Genomic DNA, 19,928 nt, shown 5'->3' with positions numbered 1-19,928 from the left:
AAATGGAAAAGGAGATTCAAAAGCTGAAGAAAATAGTTCTTTCAAAATTAGAATGGAACAGATGGAAGCTAATGACTTTATGAGAAACCAAGAAATCACAAAACAAAACCAAAAGAATGAAAAAAATGGAAGATAATGTGAAATATCTCATTGGAAAAACAACTGACCTGGAAAATAGAGCCAGGAGAGACAATTTAAAAATTATGGGCCTACCTGAAAGCCATGATCAGAAAAAGAGCCTAGACATCATCTTTCATGAAATTATCAAGGAAAACTGCCCTGAGATTCTAGAACCAGAGGGCAAAATAAATATTCAAGGAATCCACAGAACACCGCCTGAAAGAGATCCAAAAAGAGAAACTCCGAGGAACATTGTGGCCAAATTCCAGAACTCCCAGGTGAAAGAGAAAATATTGCAAGCAGCTAGAAAGAAACAATTCAAGTATTGTGGAAATACAATCAGGATAACACAAGATCTAGCAGCTTCTACATTAAGGGATCGAAGGGCATGGAATAGGATATTCCAGAAGTCAAAGGAACTAGGACTAAAACCAAGAATCACCTACCCAGCAAAACTGAGTATAATACTTCAGGGGAAAAATTGGTCTTTCAATGAAATAGAGGATTTTCAAGCATTCTTGATGAAAAGACCAGAGCTGAAAAGAAAATTTGACTTCCAAACACAAGAATGAAGAGAACCATGAAAAGGTGAACAGCAAAGAGAAGTCATAAGGGACTTACTAAAGTTGAACTGTTTACATTCCTACATGGAAAGACAATATTTGTAACTCTTGAAACATTTCAGTATCTGAGTACTGGGTGGGATTACACACACACACATGCACACACGCACACACACATAGAGACAGAGTGCACAGAGTGAATTGAATAGGATGGGAGCATATCTTAAAAAAAAATGAAATCAAGCAGTGAGAGAGAAAGATATTGGGAGGAGAAAGGGAGAATTGAATGGAGCAAATTATCTCTCATAAAAGAGGCAAGCAAAAGACTCATTAGTGGAGGGATAAAGAGGGGAGGTGAGAGAAAAATATGAAGTCTACTCTCATCACATTCCACTAAAGGAAAGAATAAAATTCCTACTCATTTTGGTATGAAAACCTATCTTACAATACAGGAAAGTGGAGGATAAGGGGATAAGCAGAGTGGGGGGGGGATGATAGAAGGGAGGGCATGGGGAGGAGAGTGCAATTTGAGGTCAACACTCATGGGGAGGGATAGGATCAAAAGAGAATAGAAGTAATGGGGGACAGGATAGGATGGAGGGAAATATAGTTAGTCCTATGCAACACAACTATTATGGAAGTCATTTGCAAAACTACACAGATTTGGCCTATATTGAATTGCTTGCCTTCCAAAGGGAAAGGGTGGAGAGGGAGGGAGCTAAAGAAGTTGGAACTCAAAGTGTTAGGATCAACTGTAATGTTCTTACCACTAGGAAATAAGAAATACAGGTAAAGGGGTATAGAAACCTATCTGGCCCTACAGGACAAAAGAGAAGACAGAGACAAGGGCAGAGAGGGATGATAGAAGAGAGAGCAGATTGGTCATAGGGGCAATTAGAATGCTTGGCGTTTGGGGGGGGAGGGGAGAAAAGGGGAAAAATTTGTAACCCAAAATTTTGTGAAAATGAATGTTAAAAGCTAAATAAAAAAAAAATAAAAAAAAATACTCAAAAAAAAAAAAAAGAACTGATCTTTTAAGAATTGACAACTATAAACATAATATAGTTTTCCTGTATATCTCTTTTAAGTATGTCAATTTTTATTCTTGCCTTTTCTGGATTGTGATTGCTGCCAATTGCTGCTTTTTAGAGTTTACTTGAACCGTAATAATTTCTCCTCTGGAGCCTTATTTTAACTCTTTAAGAATCCTTACATTTCAAATATATTTCTTGAAAACAAATACTATTAGGTTCTGCTTTATAATCCAGTCTACTATACTCTTTTGTTTTATAAATGAGGTCATCTCCTTCATGTTCACAGTTATACCTATTAATTCTTTATTTCCCTCTGAGCTATCCTAATACTTTTTTGCTCATTGCTCCCAACACTCTCTTGACAAAGAAGAAGATAGTAGTGAAAGAAAAATGACATGATACCATCAATTTTTTAATTGGGCTCTTTTGCTTATATTCCTCTGCTTCTCTTCTCCTCATCTAGACTTTAATCACTTATAATTATCCCTCCTTTTTCCTTTTAATCTCTACTTAATCATGTATTAAATGATTAAATAATTTCAAAATGATTGAAATTTGTTTTGCTTGTGAGTATTCCTTCTGATACTTTTTCCTCTCCTTACTTCCTGTTCCTGTTTCCCTGTTGAATTTAATGTATTTCTATACCAAGCTCATTTAATGTGTGTGTGTGTGTGTGTGTGTGTGTGCGTGTGCGTGTGTGTGTGTGTGTGTGTAAATGCACATGTATGCTCAGTGTTCCTTCTAAATTTCAGTTGAGTGAAGTTCATGGAGTACCTCCTCCCTGCACTCCCCTCCTTTGTGTATATATACTTTTCTTGTGAATCTTGAGAAATGGTAAATCACCACACCCTTTTTCCTTTCTTTTCTAGTGTATTCTTTTTCCCCTCACTTTTCTTTCTTCTCTTACAACCACCAAAGCAGAATAGATCCAACGCCAGGTGTTCTGTCTAATTTAACTCTCTCTATAACGTTTGATGATCTTAATGCTCTACATGATTGCTTGATTCTTCTCAATAAAATATAAGCACCGCATTATTATTTAGTGCTGTTCACTTATTCAAATTACTTTTGTGAGTTTCTTTTAAGATCAAGGTTTGCATTTCAAAGCTTTTAGTAAACTCTGGTATTTTTTTCAATAATGTTTGAAAGTCCTTTATTCTATTAAAGGATCACTCTTCCCCCTGTAAGATAATACTAAACTTTGTAGAAAAAGTAATTCTTTGCTGGAAAATTTTATCTTTCTGTCTTTGGAAATAATTTTCTAAGATATCCTCTACTTTACAGTGGGAACTATCAAGTCTTGTGTGACACTAACTGTGGTTCCTTGGAACTTGAACTCTTTCTTTCTGATTTCTTGATGTATTCTTTTATTTGAATGTGAAGCTTTAAATTTTGGCTTTGATATTAGAAATTTTTATTTGGGGGATTCTTTCGGTAGATGGTTGGTTAGTTCTTTCTATTTTTACTTTGCTCTCTGTTCTAATAGATCACAGACAGATTCAATCTATGATTTCTTGTCATATGTTATCTAGCATTATTTTTGAACATAGTTTTTAATTCATCCAATGATTCCTAGATTACACCTCCTTGACCCATTTTTCTAATATCACTTGTTCTTTTATTATTATTATTATCACTAAATTGTTTTATTTGTTTTCAGTGTTCTACAATCACTTCCATATATCTTAGATATTTCCCCCTCCCTTCCTCAACCTTTCCCCTCCCTCCCTACCCCCTCTCTGAGACAGCGTGCAATCTTATATAGATTCTACACATACATTCCTATTAAATACATTTTCACCTTAGTCATGTTGCATGGAAGAAGTAAAATGAATGGAAGAAATCATAAAACAAAACAAAACATAATACAAAAGAAAACAGTCCGCTTCATTCTGTGATCAAATTCCATAGTTCTCTCCCTGGATATGAAAGATATTTTGCCTCAGGAGTCCATTGGGAATTTTTTAAGTCCTTGTATTGCAATGAAGTACTAAGTCTACCAGAAAAATTCCTCGCACAGTGTGGTTGTTGCTGGGTACAAAGTTCTCCTGGTTCTTCTCCTTTCATTCAGCATTAGTTCATGTAAATCTTTCCAGGCCTCTCTGAAGTCTTCCTGTTCATCACTTCTTATAGCAAAATAGTATTCCATTATGTGCATATATTACAGTTGATTCATTCATTCCCCAATTGATGGACATGCCCTTGATTTCCAGGTTTTGGCCATCACAAAGAGAGCTGCTATAAATAATTTTGTACATGTGGGACCCTTTCCAATTTTTATGATCTCTTTGGGATACAGTCTTAGAAGTGGTATTGCTGGGTCAAAGGGTATGCACATTTTTGTAGCCCTTTGGGCATAGTTCAAAGTTGCTCTCCAGAATGGTTGGATCAGCTCACAGCTCCACCAACAATGAATTAGTGTGCCAACTCTCCCACATCTTCTCCAACATTTATCATCTTCCTGTTTTATGCTGTTATCCAATCTGATAGGTGTGATGTGGTACCTCAGAGGTGTTTTGATTTGCATCTCTCTAATCACTAGTGATTTAGCACATTTTTTCATATGACTATAGATATCTTTAATTTCTTCCTCTAAAAACTGCCTGTTAATATCCTTTGACCATTTATCAATTGAGGAGTGACTTTGTATTCTTGTACATTTGACTCAGTTCTCTATATATTTTAGAAATGAGGCCTGTATCACAGATACTAGTTGCAAAACTTCTTTCCCAGTTTTCTGCTTCCCTCCTTATCTTGGTTGCACTGGGTTTGTTTGTGCAAAAACTTTTCAATTTAATGTAATCAAAATTATCCATTTTGCACTTCATAATGTTTTCTATCTCTTGTTTAGTCAAAAATTTCTCCATTCCAGATAAATCTGATAAATACACTATTCCTTGCTCCACTAATTTGTTTACAGTATCATTTTTTTATACCCAGATAATGTACCCATTTGGACTTTATTCCTGTGTGTGGTGTCAGGCTTTGGTCTCTGCCCACTTCCTGTCACACCGTTATCCAGTTTTCCCAGCAATTTTTTGTCAAACAGCGTGTTCTTATCCCAGAAACTGGAGTCCTTGGGTTTATCAAACAGTAGATTGCTATATTCATTGAAAAAATGTGTCTTGAGTACCTAACCTATTCCACTGGTCTACCCATCTGTTTCTGAGCCAGTATCAAGTGGTTTTGATAATTGCTGCTTTATAATATAATTTGAGATCTGGTAGAGCTAGGCCACCTTCCTTAGTATTACTTTTCATTAGTTTCCTTGATATTCTGGACCTTTTGTTCTTCCCAATGAATTTTGAAATTATTTTTTCCAGCTCTAGAAAATGATTATCTGATAGTTTGACTGCTATGGTACTGAATAAGTAAATTAATTTAGGTAGAATCGTCATTTTTATTATATTGGCTAGACCTACCTACAAGCAACTGTTGTTTTTCCACTTACTTAGATCTGACTCTATTTGTACGAAAAGTGTTTTGTAATTGTGTTCATATAGTCCCTGGGTTTGTTTTGGGAGGTAGACTCACAAATATTTTATACTGTCTATCTTAGCTTTAAATGGAATTTCTCTTTTTGTCTCTTGCTGTTGGGCTTTGTTAGTAATATATAGAAATATAGATGATTTGTGTGGGTTTATTTTGTAACCTGCAAGTTTGGCAAAGTTATTTATTATTTCAAGTAGTTTTTCCTTGAATCTCTGGGATTCTCTAAGTGTATCATCACATCATCAGCAAAGAGTGATAACTTAGTTTCTTCTTTGCCTATTCTAATTCCTTCAAGTTCTTTGTCTTCTCTTAGTGCTACAGCTAAAATTTCTATTACTATATTGAATAATAATGGTGATAATGGACATCCTTGTTTCACCCTTGATCTTACTAGAAATGCCTCTAGCTTATCCCCATTACATATAATGCTTGCTGAAGGTTTTAGGTAGATACTGCTTATTATTTCATGGAAAGTCCCATTCATTCCTATGCTCTCCAGTGTTTTCAATAGGAAGGGGTGTTGTATTTTGTCAAAAGTTTTTTCTACATCTATTGAGATAATCATGTGATTTCTCTTAATTTTGTTGTTGATATGATCAATAATGCTAATAGTTTTCCTAGTATAGAACCAGCTGTGCATTCCTGGTATAGATACTACCCTGATCATAATGTTTTATAATCATGATAAGTTACCATATTCTTTTTGCTGAAATCTTATTTAAAATTTTTGCCCTTATATTCATTAGAGAAATTGACCTATAATTTCCTTTCTCTGTTTTGGCTCTTCCTGATTTAGGTATCAGAACCATATTTGCATCATAAAAAGAATTTGGGAGGACTCCTTCTTCCCCAATTTTCCCAGATAATCTATATAGTGTTGAAATTAGCTGTTCTTTAAAGGTTTGATAGAATTCACTTGTGAATCCATCTGGCCACGGAGATTTTTTCCTAGGGAGTTCATTGATGACTTGTTCAATTTCTTTTTCTGAGATGGGGTTGTTTAAACATTCAGCTTCCTCTTCTGTTAATCTGGGCAATTTATATTTTTTAAAATAATCATCCATCTCATTTAGATTGTCGAATTTATGGGAATACAGTGGCAAAAAAATTTCTAATTATTGCTTTAATTTCCTCCTCATTGGAAGTGAGTTCACCTTTTTCATTTTTGATATTGGTAATTTGGTTTTCTTCTTTCTTTTTTTAAATCAAATTGTCCAAAGGTTTTTCAATTTTATTGGTTTTTTCAAAAATTTAAGTCAGTTTTATTTATTAGTTCAATAGTTTTCTTAATTTCAATTTTATTGATCTCTCCTTGGGTTTTCAGTGTTTCTAATTTGGTATTTACTTGGGAATTTTGAATTTGAATTTGTTCTTTTTCTAGCTTTTTCAGCTACATGCCCAATTCATTGATCTCCTCTTTCTCTATTTTATTCGTATAGGCATTCAAAGATATAAAGCTTCCCCTAAGAACTGCTTTTGTAATATCCCCTAAGGTTTGATAGGTTGTCTCATTATTGTCATTCCCTTGAATGAGGTTGCTGATTGCTTCTATGATATGTAGTTTAACCCACTCATTCTTTATGATTATGTTATTTAGTTTCCAATTAACTTTTGGTCTATCTTTCCATGGCCTTTTATTACATAAAATTTTTATTTCATTATGATCTGAGAAGGATGAATGACGTATCTCTGCCTTTCTGCACTGGACTGTGAGGTTTTTATGCCCTACCACATGTTTAATTTTTGTACATCTGCCATGTACCACTGAGAAAAAGGTATATTCCTTTCCATCCTCTTTCAATTTTCTCCAGGGATCTATCATATCTACCTTATCCAGAGTTTGTTCTCCTTCTTCACTTCTTTCTTGTTTATTTTGAGGTTAGATTTATCAATTTCAGAGAGGGGGAGGTTGTGGTCCCCTACTAGTATGGTTTTGCTGTCTATTTCTTCCTGTAACACCCTTAACTTCTCCTCTAAACATCTGGATGCTATATCACTTGGAACATATATGTTTAGTAATGATATTGCTTCATTGTCTATGGTGACTTTTAGCAGGATATAGTTTCCTTCCTTATCTCTTTTGATTAGATCTATCTCTGCTTTTTCTTTGTCTGAGATTAGGATTGCTACCCCTGCTATTTTTACATCAAATGAAGCACAATATATTCTGCTCCAACTTTTTACCTTTACCTTGTGTGTATGCTCCCATTTCAAATGTGTTTCTTATAAACAATATATTGTTGGATTACGACTTGCAATCAATTCTGCTATCCATCTCCATTTGATGAGAGAGTTCATCCCATTCACATTTACCACTGTAATTACTAACTGTGTCTTTCTCTCCATCCACTTTCCCCCCATTTGTGGTTTTAATTCTCCCTTCCCTTCCACAATAAAGTTTTAATTTTTGACAACTGTCTCCCTCAGTCTTTCCTTCCTTCTTTCAGCCCCCCTCTTTTACTCCTTTTTGCCTTACTGCTTCTTCCCTCCCTTTGAGCCTCTCCTTCCTTTTCTTTCCCCCCTTTTCCCTCCTATTGCCTATAGAGCTAGTAGATTCCTATACTTAACTGATTTTGTTGTTCCCTCCTTGAACCAAATCAGATGAGAATAAATCTCAAACAATGCTCATCTCCCTCCCCTCTTTCCCTCTACTGTAATATATTTTTGTGCCTCTTCCTGTAATATAACTTACCATTTTCTTCCTTCTCCTTTTCATATCCCCTGTTACAATCCCTTCACATCCTTCATTGGTATTTTTATCATCACATCATTTACTTTATACCCATTTCCTCTATGTATATCCCTTTTATGTATCATGATAAATGTATAATTCTTAAGATTAATAAGTATCATCTACCCTTATAGGGATGTAAATAGTTTGCCCATATTGAATAACAAGGTTTTTTTCCCCTGTTTGTCTTTTCATGCCTCTCTTGAGACTTGTGTTTGAAGATAGAATTTTTTCATCAGGAAGGTCTGGAAATCCCTGATTTCTTTGAATATCCATCATCTTGCCTGAAATATTATGCTCAACTTTTATGGCTAATTGATCCTTGGTTGTAGTCCCAGCTCCTTTTACTTATGGAATATCATATTCCAATTACTTCAGTCTTTTAATGTAGAAACTGCAAGATCCTGTGTGATCCTGACTGTAGCTCCTTGATATTTTAATAATTGCTTTCTGGCTGCCTGTATTATTTTCACCTTTACTTGATAGTTCTGGAATTTGGCAACAATATTCCTTTATGTTTTTAGTTTGGGATCCCTTTTGGGAAGTGAACAGTAGATTTTTTCAATGACTATTTTGCCCTCTGGATCTAGGATTTCTGGGCAGTTTTCCTTGATGATTTCTTGGAAGATATTGTCCACGCTCATTTTTTCATCATGGCTTTCTGGTAGATCAATAATTCTTAGATTTTCTCTCCGTGATCTATTTTCCAGGTCAGTTGTTTTTCCAATGAGATATTTTACATTTTTTCTATCTTTTCATTCTTTAAATTCTGTTAGACTGATTCTTTTTTTTTTTTTTTAGGTTTTTAATAAATATTTATTGATGGATTAATTGTGGTTAAAGCATGTGAAATAGGTGGACGATTGCCTCTCCTTCCACATCCTAAGTCTGTCCTTTGCACTTGTTAAGAATTTTCCTTTTCATTTTAGCCAGTGTGATTTTCCTCACATCTTGCATTTCTCCGCCCCTACCCTTACCATTATGGTCCTGTCCATATCTAAACAATGATGGGAAGACTCAACAATAAATTGGTTCCATAAATAATAAAGAGAATTTAGGACAAACTCTGAGTAGTTTGGTTAGTTGTTTTTCAGTCATTTCAGATTCTTCTTGACCCCATTTGGGGTATTATTAGCAAAGATTCTGGAGTGGTTTACCATTTTATTCTCCAGCTCATTTTACAGATAAGGAAACTGAGGCAAACAGGGTTAAGTGACTTGCCAACAGTCACACAGCTAGTATCTGAGGCTGTATTTGAAATCAGGAAAATAAGGCTTCCTGACTCCTGGCTTTGTACTCTATCCAATGAACCACCTAGCTGCCCCAGTTTGGTTAGTATAGTTAACCAAATGAGATAATTCTGATCAGGAAAATCTATTTTGGTACCTGATTAATCTGGCTCAGCATTTATTTGTTGCTAGGATCATGTCCACATGTATATATTGTACTACTCCTACTACACTTCTTGTTCCTTTAGGACATGGAACTCCTTAATGAAAAGCAACTAATATGGACCTTAACAAATATTATTTATGGAATGAATGGCTAGTCTTCCTATCCTGCATGCCTTCTAAGTAGGATGATAAATAAGCTATCCTAAACTTTTCTCTTATATATTCTAGTCTGTGTTCTACTCTGAGGCATATCTTTTTTTTTTTAATTTTATTTTTATTTTTTAATGTTTAACAATCACTGCCATACAATTGAGATTTTATCCCCCTCCACCTACCCCCCACTACCCCCCTCCCTCCCCGCGACTGCATGCAATTCTGTATAGATTCTACATATACTTTCCTATTGAGTATATTTTCACTATAGTCATGCTATGTAGTCAGACTAAAATAAATGAAAGAAATCGTATAACAAATCAGAACATGATACACAAACACATACACATACACAAACATGATCTGCTACATTTTGTGAGTGACTCCCATATTTCTTTCTCTAAGTGTGGAAGGCATTTTGCCTTGAGAACCACCTTTGGGATTTTTTTTTTTATAAGAAGTTTTTGCGTTATTACAAAAATCCAAGTCTACCAGAAAAAACTCTCACACACTGTGGTCGTTGCTGTGCACAAAGTTGTTAGACTGATTCTTGATGTATCATAGACTCATTAGCTTCTATTTGCCCAATTCTAATTTTTATCAAATTGTTTTCTTCAGTTAACTTTTGCAATTGTTCCTTTTAAGAAGTTATCTTCTCCAGTTAGTTTTTGTACTTCCTTTTCCATTTGTCCAGTTTTCCTTTTAAATTCTTCTGTGATTTCTTTTTTCATATTTTTAAAATCATTGGCCAGTTTTACTCCTTTTTCTCTAATTTGGCTTCTACAATCCTTCCTGAGCTCTTCCAAGTATGCTCTTTGTGTTTGAGACCAGTTCATATTCCTTTCTGAAGTTTCAGGTGACAGTTCAGTCTCAATGTTGACCTCTTGGTATTCATGTTTTGGTTCTTGTCTGCATAGAAATATTCTATGTTCTTTTCTTTTCTGCTTTGCTTCTTACTCATGATGATCACCATTTTCCTGTCTTTTATAGTGTATTTCTGCTTCTGGGGTACAAGAGGCTCTCTCCCATAGTTCTTGTGCCCTGAACTTGAGTGTTTGTGTGTTGTGGCCTCTGGTTCTTTCAGATAGAAGCTAAAATGCTACAGCTTGCCTGGTCCTGAGCTGGCTGATGTGCCAAAAGAGGCCAGGTAAAATCTTTCTGTGTTTCCCAGGAGTTATCCTGGAACTAGCTGTGTTAAATGTGGGGGAGAAGTGATCTAGCTACAGCAGGTCTTCTCTGCTGAGCTACAGCATAGGCAAGGTCAAAGGTTGGTGATCCTGCTAGTGTCTTCCCAATTCCCCTGGGGTGCTGAGGCATACCTGGGGTCCTGGTGTTCATTGTTGCAAACTCCACCTCCCTGGAGCTCAGGATCTCCTCCAAGTTTGCTGAGGTGGGGCTGTCTGGGACAGCTCTGGTCCTGCACTGAACCCCTGAGATTCTGGAGTGTGGCTGCTGCCTCAGACTGCCCAGGGCTTCCTGCTCAGCCCTGCCTCAATGGGACATGTTGGTACAGCCTGTGCACTGTGTGCTCCTCCAGCCTCCCACAAAAGATCCTTCCTGGTGACCTTCCAGTCTGTCCTGGGCTGTGAATCTGCCACTGTCTGTGTCCTATTGGATCCTGCCCCTCCAAAATCCATTCAGATTCTCTTTTTAGAGGTGTCTGAAGGGGTTTATCTCCTAGCTGAGGTGAGTAGTTGCTCTCACTCTGCCATCTTGGCTCTGCCCTCCCCTGGGTTGACTCTCACATCACTTGCTCTTGATAGCAGCTACCTTTTATTTTCTTGTACTTTTTCAATCTTTCTATTTTGTAATAATATTTCTTGTTATCTCATAAAATCAATTGATTTCCATTTGCTACACTCTAATTGTCAGGGCATCCATTTCTTGGATATATCACATTTTGATCTAAGCTACTAATTCTCCTCACAATTCTTTCTTCCATAGCTCTCATTTCACTTATAAATTTATTTTTTATCTCTTGATTCATTTCTTTCTTTCCTTATGATCAAGCCATTTTTTTCTTCTTCTAGGACTCTTTAAGTAGTCATTTATTTTTTAATTTCATTTTTTTGAGATTAGGTCTCCGTATTTCACTCAAACTGGAAGTACCAAGCATGAACCAAACTAATTAGAAGTTTTAACATATTTCCTTTCTAACCTAGGCTGGTTTGCCCACCTTAGGTAGCCTACTCTAACTCTACCCCTAGCTCCATACTGCTGCCAGATTTAATGTGGGTAACCAATTAACTTTAGTTCCACTGTAGTTCAGAATTCCCAAACTCAAACAACCCAACAGTTTCAGTCAGATGCATAAGAAATGGGACTTAGAGGGATATGCCTACATGTCTAATTTCTACTTGTAACTGTTATGAAAATACACTCATCTGGGTTTTCCTCTTGAGTGATTCTTGAATCATATTTCTTCATGGTATTTTTTTTTTTTTTTACAAAACTGAACCAATGGAAAAAAAGTTGGATCTTCAAAAATTAACAAGCAGAACCATGTTTGACCTACAAACACTCTAAACAAAAGAATTTTGAAAAGGTAGACAAGTATTAGGGCAGGTCAGTGATACAGTGAGTAGAGTGCCAGGTTTGTAGTCAGGAAGACTCTTCTTTCTTAGTTCAAATTTGGCTTCAGACACTTACTAGCTAGATGACACTGGGCAAGTCACTTAACCCTGTTTACCTCAGTTTCCTCATGTGTAAAATGAGCTGGAGAAGAAAATGACAAAGCACTACAGTATCTTGGCCAAGAAAATTCCAAAAGGGGTCACAAAGAGCCAACAAGTATTATTATCAAGAAAAGACTAAATCACAAAGTCTATTTTCTTCTATTTATAGGGGTTTTTTGGTTTGTTTATGGAATGTGTGATTTCACTAAGTAAGGGGATGAGAAGCTCCTTCCCCCAATGGAGATTAGCATTTTCTCTTCAATTTTGTTTCAGCAAACTGCCTGGGGCACTGAGAAGTAAGTAACTCCATTAAATTATGTGTGTCAGAGGAAGGACTGGGACTCAGAGCTCTAACCAAGGTCCTTTATCCACACTATACCACATTGACTCTATAGCAAGGATTCTTAACTTTTTTAAAGTTTTTAGACTCCTTTGGTAGTCTGGTGAAGCCTATAAAACTTTTTAAAAAATAATTCTGAGTTTAAAAAAATTATAATTTAAGAAAATTTTAAATTTTAAGTTATTTAAGCTTGTCGTTTTTCTGTTGTATTTGACTCTTTGTGACCCTATTTGGGTTTTCTTGGCAAAGATGCTTGTTTATCAATTCCTTCTCCAGCTCATTTTACAGATGGAGAAACTGAGGCCAACAGGGTGGAGTGACTTTCCCAGGGTCACACAACTAGTAAGTGTCTGAGGCCAGATTTAAATTCAAGTCATCCTGACTCCAGGACCAACACTGTATCCACTATGCCACTTAACTGCCTCAAGTTTTAACTAGAGGTTAATGAAAATAAATATATAATTTTCCCTATATGATTGCATAGACCATCTGAAATCTGTCCAGTGACCCCTTGAGAGTACCCCAAGTTAAGAATCCTTACTCTATTGACTTTTTTAAAAGAGAGATTGATGTGAAAGGTAAAAGAAAAAAAGGTTATATACGGGAACAAAAATGAGCTAAAATTTAAGGAAACTTAAAGAATCAGTGGAAGGGGAGAGGGAAGAGCTAAATTAATGCTCCATCATCTATGGGGAGAGACAAAAGACATAGAATGGGTTTCATCTGGGAAAAAACTGAACATCAGGTGACCACTTTCTCTGAGAAAATGGTATACTTCCTAGAACTTTATGCTCACTAGGAGACACATCAGGACCCAAAGTGGCAGGGGAGAGACAAAGAAAAGGTGAGAATATTCTGGATCATGGTAGGACTGGGCTTCATGACCTGGTACAAAGAGTGACTCTTCATATAATGCTTCTTTTCAACACTGTTTCCTTCCATATTTACTATTTCTAAGAGTGAGGCAATTAGATAAGATCTATAAATGTAACAATAGAAATCAGATGGACATAAACATTTATCAAATGCCAACTACGTACACAGTCGCAGTGCTGCGCTAAACACTGGAGATATAAAAAGTGGCAAAAACAAATGGTTCCTGGCCTCAAGATGCGCATAATCTAATTGGGGGGAGAACAAGCATACAAACAGGTACAAGCAAGCTATAGAGAGGGTAAAGCAGAAATGACTAAAAGAGATAAGACACCAGAATTATGAGGGGTTGGAAAAGGTTTTCTGTAGAAGACGTGATTTTAATTGTGACTTAAAGGAAGCCAGGAGGTGGAGATAAGGAGGGGGAGTATTCTAGGCATGAGGGACAAATGGAGAAAATTCCTTGAAAGAGAAGGATGTTCAAATTGGGCCTTCCTGAACTTCATTTTTCTTAAGATATTCAGAAAATAGTAAGAAGGGACAAGTAAGAGGATGGCCCATGAACTGAAGAATAGAGTTAAGCATAGACAAGAAGGAAAGAAAGATAATAAACAAGATTTCTCGGGAAAGGGCACTGGAAAAGATCATTATTTAGAATAAGGGGTTAGAGTGAAGTTGGGGAAGGAAAATTTCACACCATAGGAAAGAAGGGTCAAAAGGCAAGGAAAAACAGGGAAATTTTTAAAAAATATTTGAATAAATTAATGGACAAGCTCCTAAAAGGAAAGAAAGAGAAGTCAAGAAGTTAAATAAATTCAAGGAAATCAGAATAAAGCATGTAAATAGGCATATTGGGAGAATCCATGAGAATACACTAGCATCAAAATTGTGCAAGCAAAATAAATTGCCAAGAGAAATTCCTTATGTTAAAAATTCAGGGACTAAAAATCAATACACAAGAAATAAATGAAGGAAACACAAGCCTGATAATCATAATGTGAATGGATTAAACAGTCCAAAATAATGAAAGGGAGTAGCAGAACGGATAAGAAAACAAGACCTAACAATTTGCCGCTTATAAGAAATACATCTAAAATGTAAAAACATACAGAAAAAAATGAGAGCGAAACAAAATTTACTCTGCATCTGATGATTACTAAGAAGCAAGAGGTATAATTGTGTAATCGAACAAGTCTAAAATTAAAATTCACAATGTCAAGAGAGATGAAAGAAAAACTACATTATGCTTAAAGATGTCATAGACAATGAATCAATATCAATACTAAATTTATATGCACCAAATTGCATAGCACGTAAATTCAGAAAGGAAAAGTGAATGGAATTGCAAAAAGGCAGAGATAATAATACAATAATTATAGAACACTTTATTATTTTCCCCTTTGATCAGGAAATATATATCAGAAAGTAAATGAAAAAGAAAATGAAGAATTGTAGAAACTATTAGATAATTTAGATCTGAAAGACTTATGGTGTGTTATTAACTGAATATGTATGTATTTCTTAGAACTACAAGGTATCTTTACCAAAGCAGAACATGGGCTTGGGCACAAGGAAATTTTAAATAAATATAAAAGATAAAAATACCAAACATAATCTTTCCAGATCATAATACAATAAAAATAGTCACTAATATGAGTAACACAAGCAAATGATACATAATTAAATGGAGACAATCATGGCATCCTGAATAACATGGAGGTCAAGGAATAAATAATAGAAAAAATTTGCCCAATATCTGAAAGAGAATGATAATGGTGAGTTAATGCAGTCCTTAGAGGGGAAAAAAAAATGGCCAATATAATGGCAGACTGGTGCATGCAGAAGCCCTATCAGCTTGCTTAATTAATGCCATCTGTCTACATGGAGAATTCTGGGAAGCTTACTCCTAGGAATGTCAGAATGTCTTATAAGGTAAGAACATTGAAGAGACTCCAGACCCAGAGTTCTATCCATTGTGCCACTAGCTGCCTCTGGATAGGTATAGTTAGGTTGTGATCTGTAGAAGGGGGAATTTTGAAATTTATGGACTCAGAGATAGATTTGGGTACCTGAGAAATTATTATCTACAAAAATATAAAATAATCAAAATGAGAGAACATGAAATAGAAATCTTAAATAAGCCAGTCTCAGGAAATGAAATGAAGTCATAAATAAATTGCCAAAGAGGGGTGGGAAACCTTATACAAATGGATTTATGGCCAAATTCTATCAAATCTTTAAGAAGAAATTAGAACCTTTGTTATTATAAAAATTATTTTCAACATTTGAAAAATAGGGCATTCTCTCAGATTTGTTTACTGGGACAAATAGAGTCCCAATACTTACAACCAGGGAAGGATAGACCAATGTCACTAACGATGGTTGCGTTCGATTATTTTCAGTCATATCTGACACTTCATAACCCCATTTGAGAGGTTTTCTTGGCAAAGATACTAGAGTGGTTTGCCATTTCCTTCTCCAGTTCAATTTACAGATGAGGAAACCGAGACAAAGAGGATGAAGTGAATTAACTGGGGTCAGTAAATGTCTGAAGCTGAATTTGAACTCAGGTCCTCAGGACTCGAGGACCAACATTCTGTCCACTGTACCACCAACCTGCCCATGTCACCAATGAATATCGATGCTAAAGTTTTCTAGAAAAACCATTAGCTTTCTACATTACTTACATGATCTTCAACAAGTCTCAACATCCATGGGACTCAGTTTCTTCATTCATTAAGTAAGAAGGTAGGACTAATTGGTTTTCAGATTCTTACAATTCTAATATCCTATGACTGAAGCAATACAGCCCCCAAATCCTTCATTTTGACCAAATTAGAGCTAAATCAAGACTGCAACAATGATTATTGCTTGGGGTATGATACATATTTAAAACATTTAAGAACATATTTGAAAACAAAGTCAATCAAAATGCCGTGATTATATTAACAGATGCAGAAAAAGTTTTTTAACAAGGTCAATTGCTTACTTATGATCATAGAAACCTTACAAAACATAAGCATGGAAGGGCTACCTTTTAATAAAATAAAAAGTATTTATCTAAAGCTAAAAGCTAGTTTTGTTTTTGCTTTTGTTTTTTTGTGATAGGTAAATAGCCAATGTTGAAAGGTCCAAAGAGAAGACAAATGCATTAATAAACGGTTGACAAAGCAGGAAATTGATTCAACTATTCTATAAAGCAATTTGGAAATATACCTAAAAAGTGACTGAAGTGACCCACAGAAGCCACTGCAAGTCAGAGAACTCATTGAAATCAAAGAAAGAAAGAACGCTCCCACATTTACCAACATTTTCATAACAGGAATATTTGTGGTCCTAAAGAACTGAAAACAAAGTATGTGCCCTTTGATTGGGAAGTGGCCAAACAAATTATGGTTTATAGAAGTAATAGGAAATTATTGCTCTGTAAGAGACAAGATGAAGAAATCAGAGAAAAAAGGGAGATCAGAGGAACTGAAGCTAGCAGAGTAAATTAACCCACAAAATGATATATGCATGACTATAACAATATAAATGGAAAGAAAAAAATGAAACTGAAAGTTGCATCCACAAGTATAGGTGTGGACTGTTGCATATGCTGCCAGACAGTTGTTATATTAATTTGATGAGCTGGGCTATTTTTTTTCCTCTTTTTATATAATTTTTTGTTGCAAGGGATAGTACAATGTGTAGAAGAGCAGCAAAGAATATATTTGGAAACAAATGTGATATGGATGCAAAAGTTGTCAATTTTTTTTTAAGAAAAATTCAATGGTGTTTCTATTTTATGCGGAAAGAGCCATCAAGATTTAGGATAAAGTAAATTTGAAATTTGTTCTGGATGTGAAAGTGCAATCACACAGTGAAAAAGCAATTCTTCCAAAAGCCCAGCAAGCAGAGAGAGTGAATTTTATCCAGAAGGGACAGTGTTAGTATCAAGATGGAATATGTTTACCAAAGCAGCATTTAGGGGTTGTGTTAGCAGCTGCAAGATAAATGGTTAAGTGTTTTCAGACCTAGTTTAAGTTCTTACTCTTAAGCTCAAATATTTTTTTTTCAGTTCTCCAGGATGTTATTTCTCACCGGGGACCCTGTTTAGATAGGACAGGATTGTGCTGAGTGTTGACCACTAGTGTTTAAGCAACTACTGAATGTCAGAACTAGCAGGACTTTTAGAGATAATTTATCCTAATCCTTACATTTTTCCAGTTGAGGAAACTGAGGCCCAGAGATGAGAAGAGGCACAAGATGCCAAAAATTCAGGACCACTTATTATCTGTTGTTCCAACACAATTTCATCCATGAAAAAAGAAAATCATTTTCGCTGTGGTTCCTTCCTGCTGTTAGTGTGACTGACTTGATTGCCAGTAACCACGACAACAGTCACTGAGCCCTGTCCCACCATAAATCAAGATCTCTTCTGCTCTTTGATAACCATGATGATTCTAGTCTAAGTGACTCTAGCTCCTGTGTGCTTCTGAGGTAAAGTAGAAACAGCATTGATCTTTGAACCAGAAACCCTGTGTTCAAATGCTGGCCCTGCCAACTACTCAATGTGTGACCTAGATTGAAGAAAGAAAGTCATTCAACTTCCCAAGATGGCAACTACCTCATTTGTGAAAAACAACAATAGACTAGATCTAAATCATCCCTAAAGTCTTTTCCCCACTCCTCACAGGTAATGATTCTGTGATCCTTTAAGCCTTCCTGGAGTCAGGAAGACATCTTCCTGAGTTCAAATCTGGCCTTAGACATTTACTAGCTGTGTGACACTGGGCAAGTCACTTCACCCTGCTTGCCTCAGTTTCCTCATCTGTAAAATGAGCTGGAGAAGGAAATGGCAAACCTCTCCACTATCATTGCCAAAAGTAAAAACAAATGAAGTCACAAAGAGTCAGACATAACTGAAAAATGACTGAATAACAAACCGTGCTTAATCAACTCTGACTGGAGCTCAGCCAGAGCACAACACATTCCTCTGAATATTTTCATTAACATTAATTAATATATAAATTCACTGTTGTCACTTTTAGGGCAAGCGGGGTGGATAGAATGCCAGGTCTGCAGTCAGGAAGACCTGAGTTCAAATCTAACCTCAGACACTTATTAGCTGTGTGACTCTGGGCAAGCCCCTCTGTTTGCCTCAGTTCCCCCAACTGTAAAATGGGGGTTATAATAGCACCTACCTCCTAGGTAGGAGGATTGTGAGGATTAAATGAGATATATGTAAAGCACTTAGCACAGTGCCTGGCATATAGTAAACACTATATAAATGTTGGTTATTAAGTATTATTGCCTGGGGAGCAACTACATTCTCCTCAATTCTAATTTGTCAGCCTTCAATAATGAGAAGTTAAAAACAATTAGGGGGTGCTGTGGCTATTTATTATTTATTTATCTCTTTTTCTCATTCAGGAACCTCATGTGGTATAATGAATAAAGTATCAGACCTGGAAAACCAGGAGTTCAAATCCAGACTCAGGCATTTTCTGGCCCAGTTAATCCAAGCAAATCACTTAACTGCTGACTGTCTCAGTTTCCCCTTCTGTAAAATGGGAATAATAATAGTACCTATCCTAAAGGGTTGTGAGGATCAAGTACTTGGTGTGCTACCTGGCACCTACTAGGTGCTTAATAAATGCACCCCTTTTTCAGGATAGCTGGTTATCAATTCCTCTCCTAGTTAATTCCTCATCATGTGTTACATTGCCCTGAAATCTGACATCAGTCCACTCATCAACTCTCTCAGTTCATGCACCCATCTTCTTTGCCACATTTCTTCCTTTCTGTCTTGGAATGTGCTTCATCCAATCTTTTCCCCCAAATCCATGACTTTAGAAGGCATTTCATCCAAATGTCAGGATAAAGTATATGCAGTCACTCACTGACCATGATGATCATTTTAGTTCCATCCCCGTAAAGAGCAGGAGAAGCAAAAGCCTGGAAATTCAGTCTCAATTACTTCCAACTCCTGTTTCTTAGCTTGGTCAGAAGTTAGGGAAAGAGCAGTTCACTTCAGGACAGATGTGGTCACTCAGCTGAATTTGTGAAGGCAAGAACAAACTGACTTGGGGTTACTGCTGGACCCCATGTTGAAGAGGGATCCAGAAAAGGAGGCAAGGCATAACAGTTTCCTTCCCTGGCTCCAAGTCTCATTTTCCTCATATAAGACCAGCTTCCTACATCTCTGTATCTATATCACCTATATCTAATATCTATAAAATCTATATATAAATCTAATCAAATCTGTAGCTAATCTGTATCATCTATATCTAATATATGTAATATATAGAAAATCTATATCTAAATTTAATTGAATCTATATCTAATCTATATATAAAATTTATATATATAAATCTAAATGAATCTATATCTAACATATGTAAAATCTACATGTAAATCTGATCAGATCTATAGCTCATCTATATCATCTATATGATAGATCATCTACATCTAAATCTAAATTGAATCTACAGATAATCCATATGATATATAATTTACATCTAATCTATGGTTAATCTATACCATCTATCTTTATCCCTATCTATATATG

The 19,928-nt window shown here is 35.8% G+C and overlaps 1 long non-coding RNA gene across 1 annotated transcript in view; it reads left to right on the top strand.

Moving 5' to 3' along the window:
- LOC140496669 (uncharacterized) overlaps window positions 1-18,449 on the top strand; it is a 28,913-nt gene extending 10,464 nt beyond the window's left edge. The window contains exon 3 of the long non-coding RNA XR_011964364.1: window positions 16,484-18,449. This is a non-coding gene — a long non-coding RNA (uncharacterized lncRNA). The remainder of the gene's footprint in view (window positions 1-16,483) is intronic.
- The last annotated feature ends 1,479 nt before the right edge of the window (window positions 18,450-19,928 follow it).

The sequence above is a fragment of the Notamacropus eugenii genome, chromosome 3, assembly GCF_028372415.1.
Source record: "Notamacropus eugenii isolate mMacEug1 chromosome 3, mMacEug1.pri_v2, whole genome shotgun sequence".
Taxonomy (NCBI): Eukaryota; Metazoa; Chordata; class Mammalia; order Diprotodontia; family Macropodidae; genus Notamacropus; species Notamacropus eugenii.
This window is presented reverse-complemented; position numbering and strand designations above follow the sequence as displayed.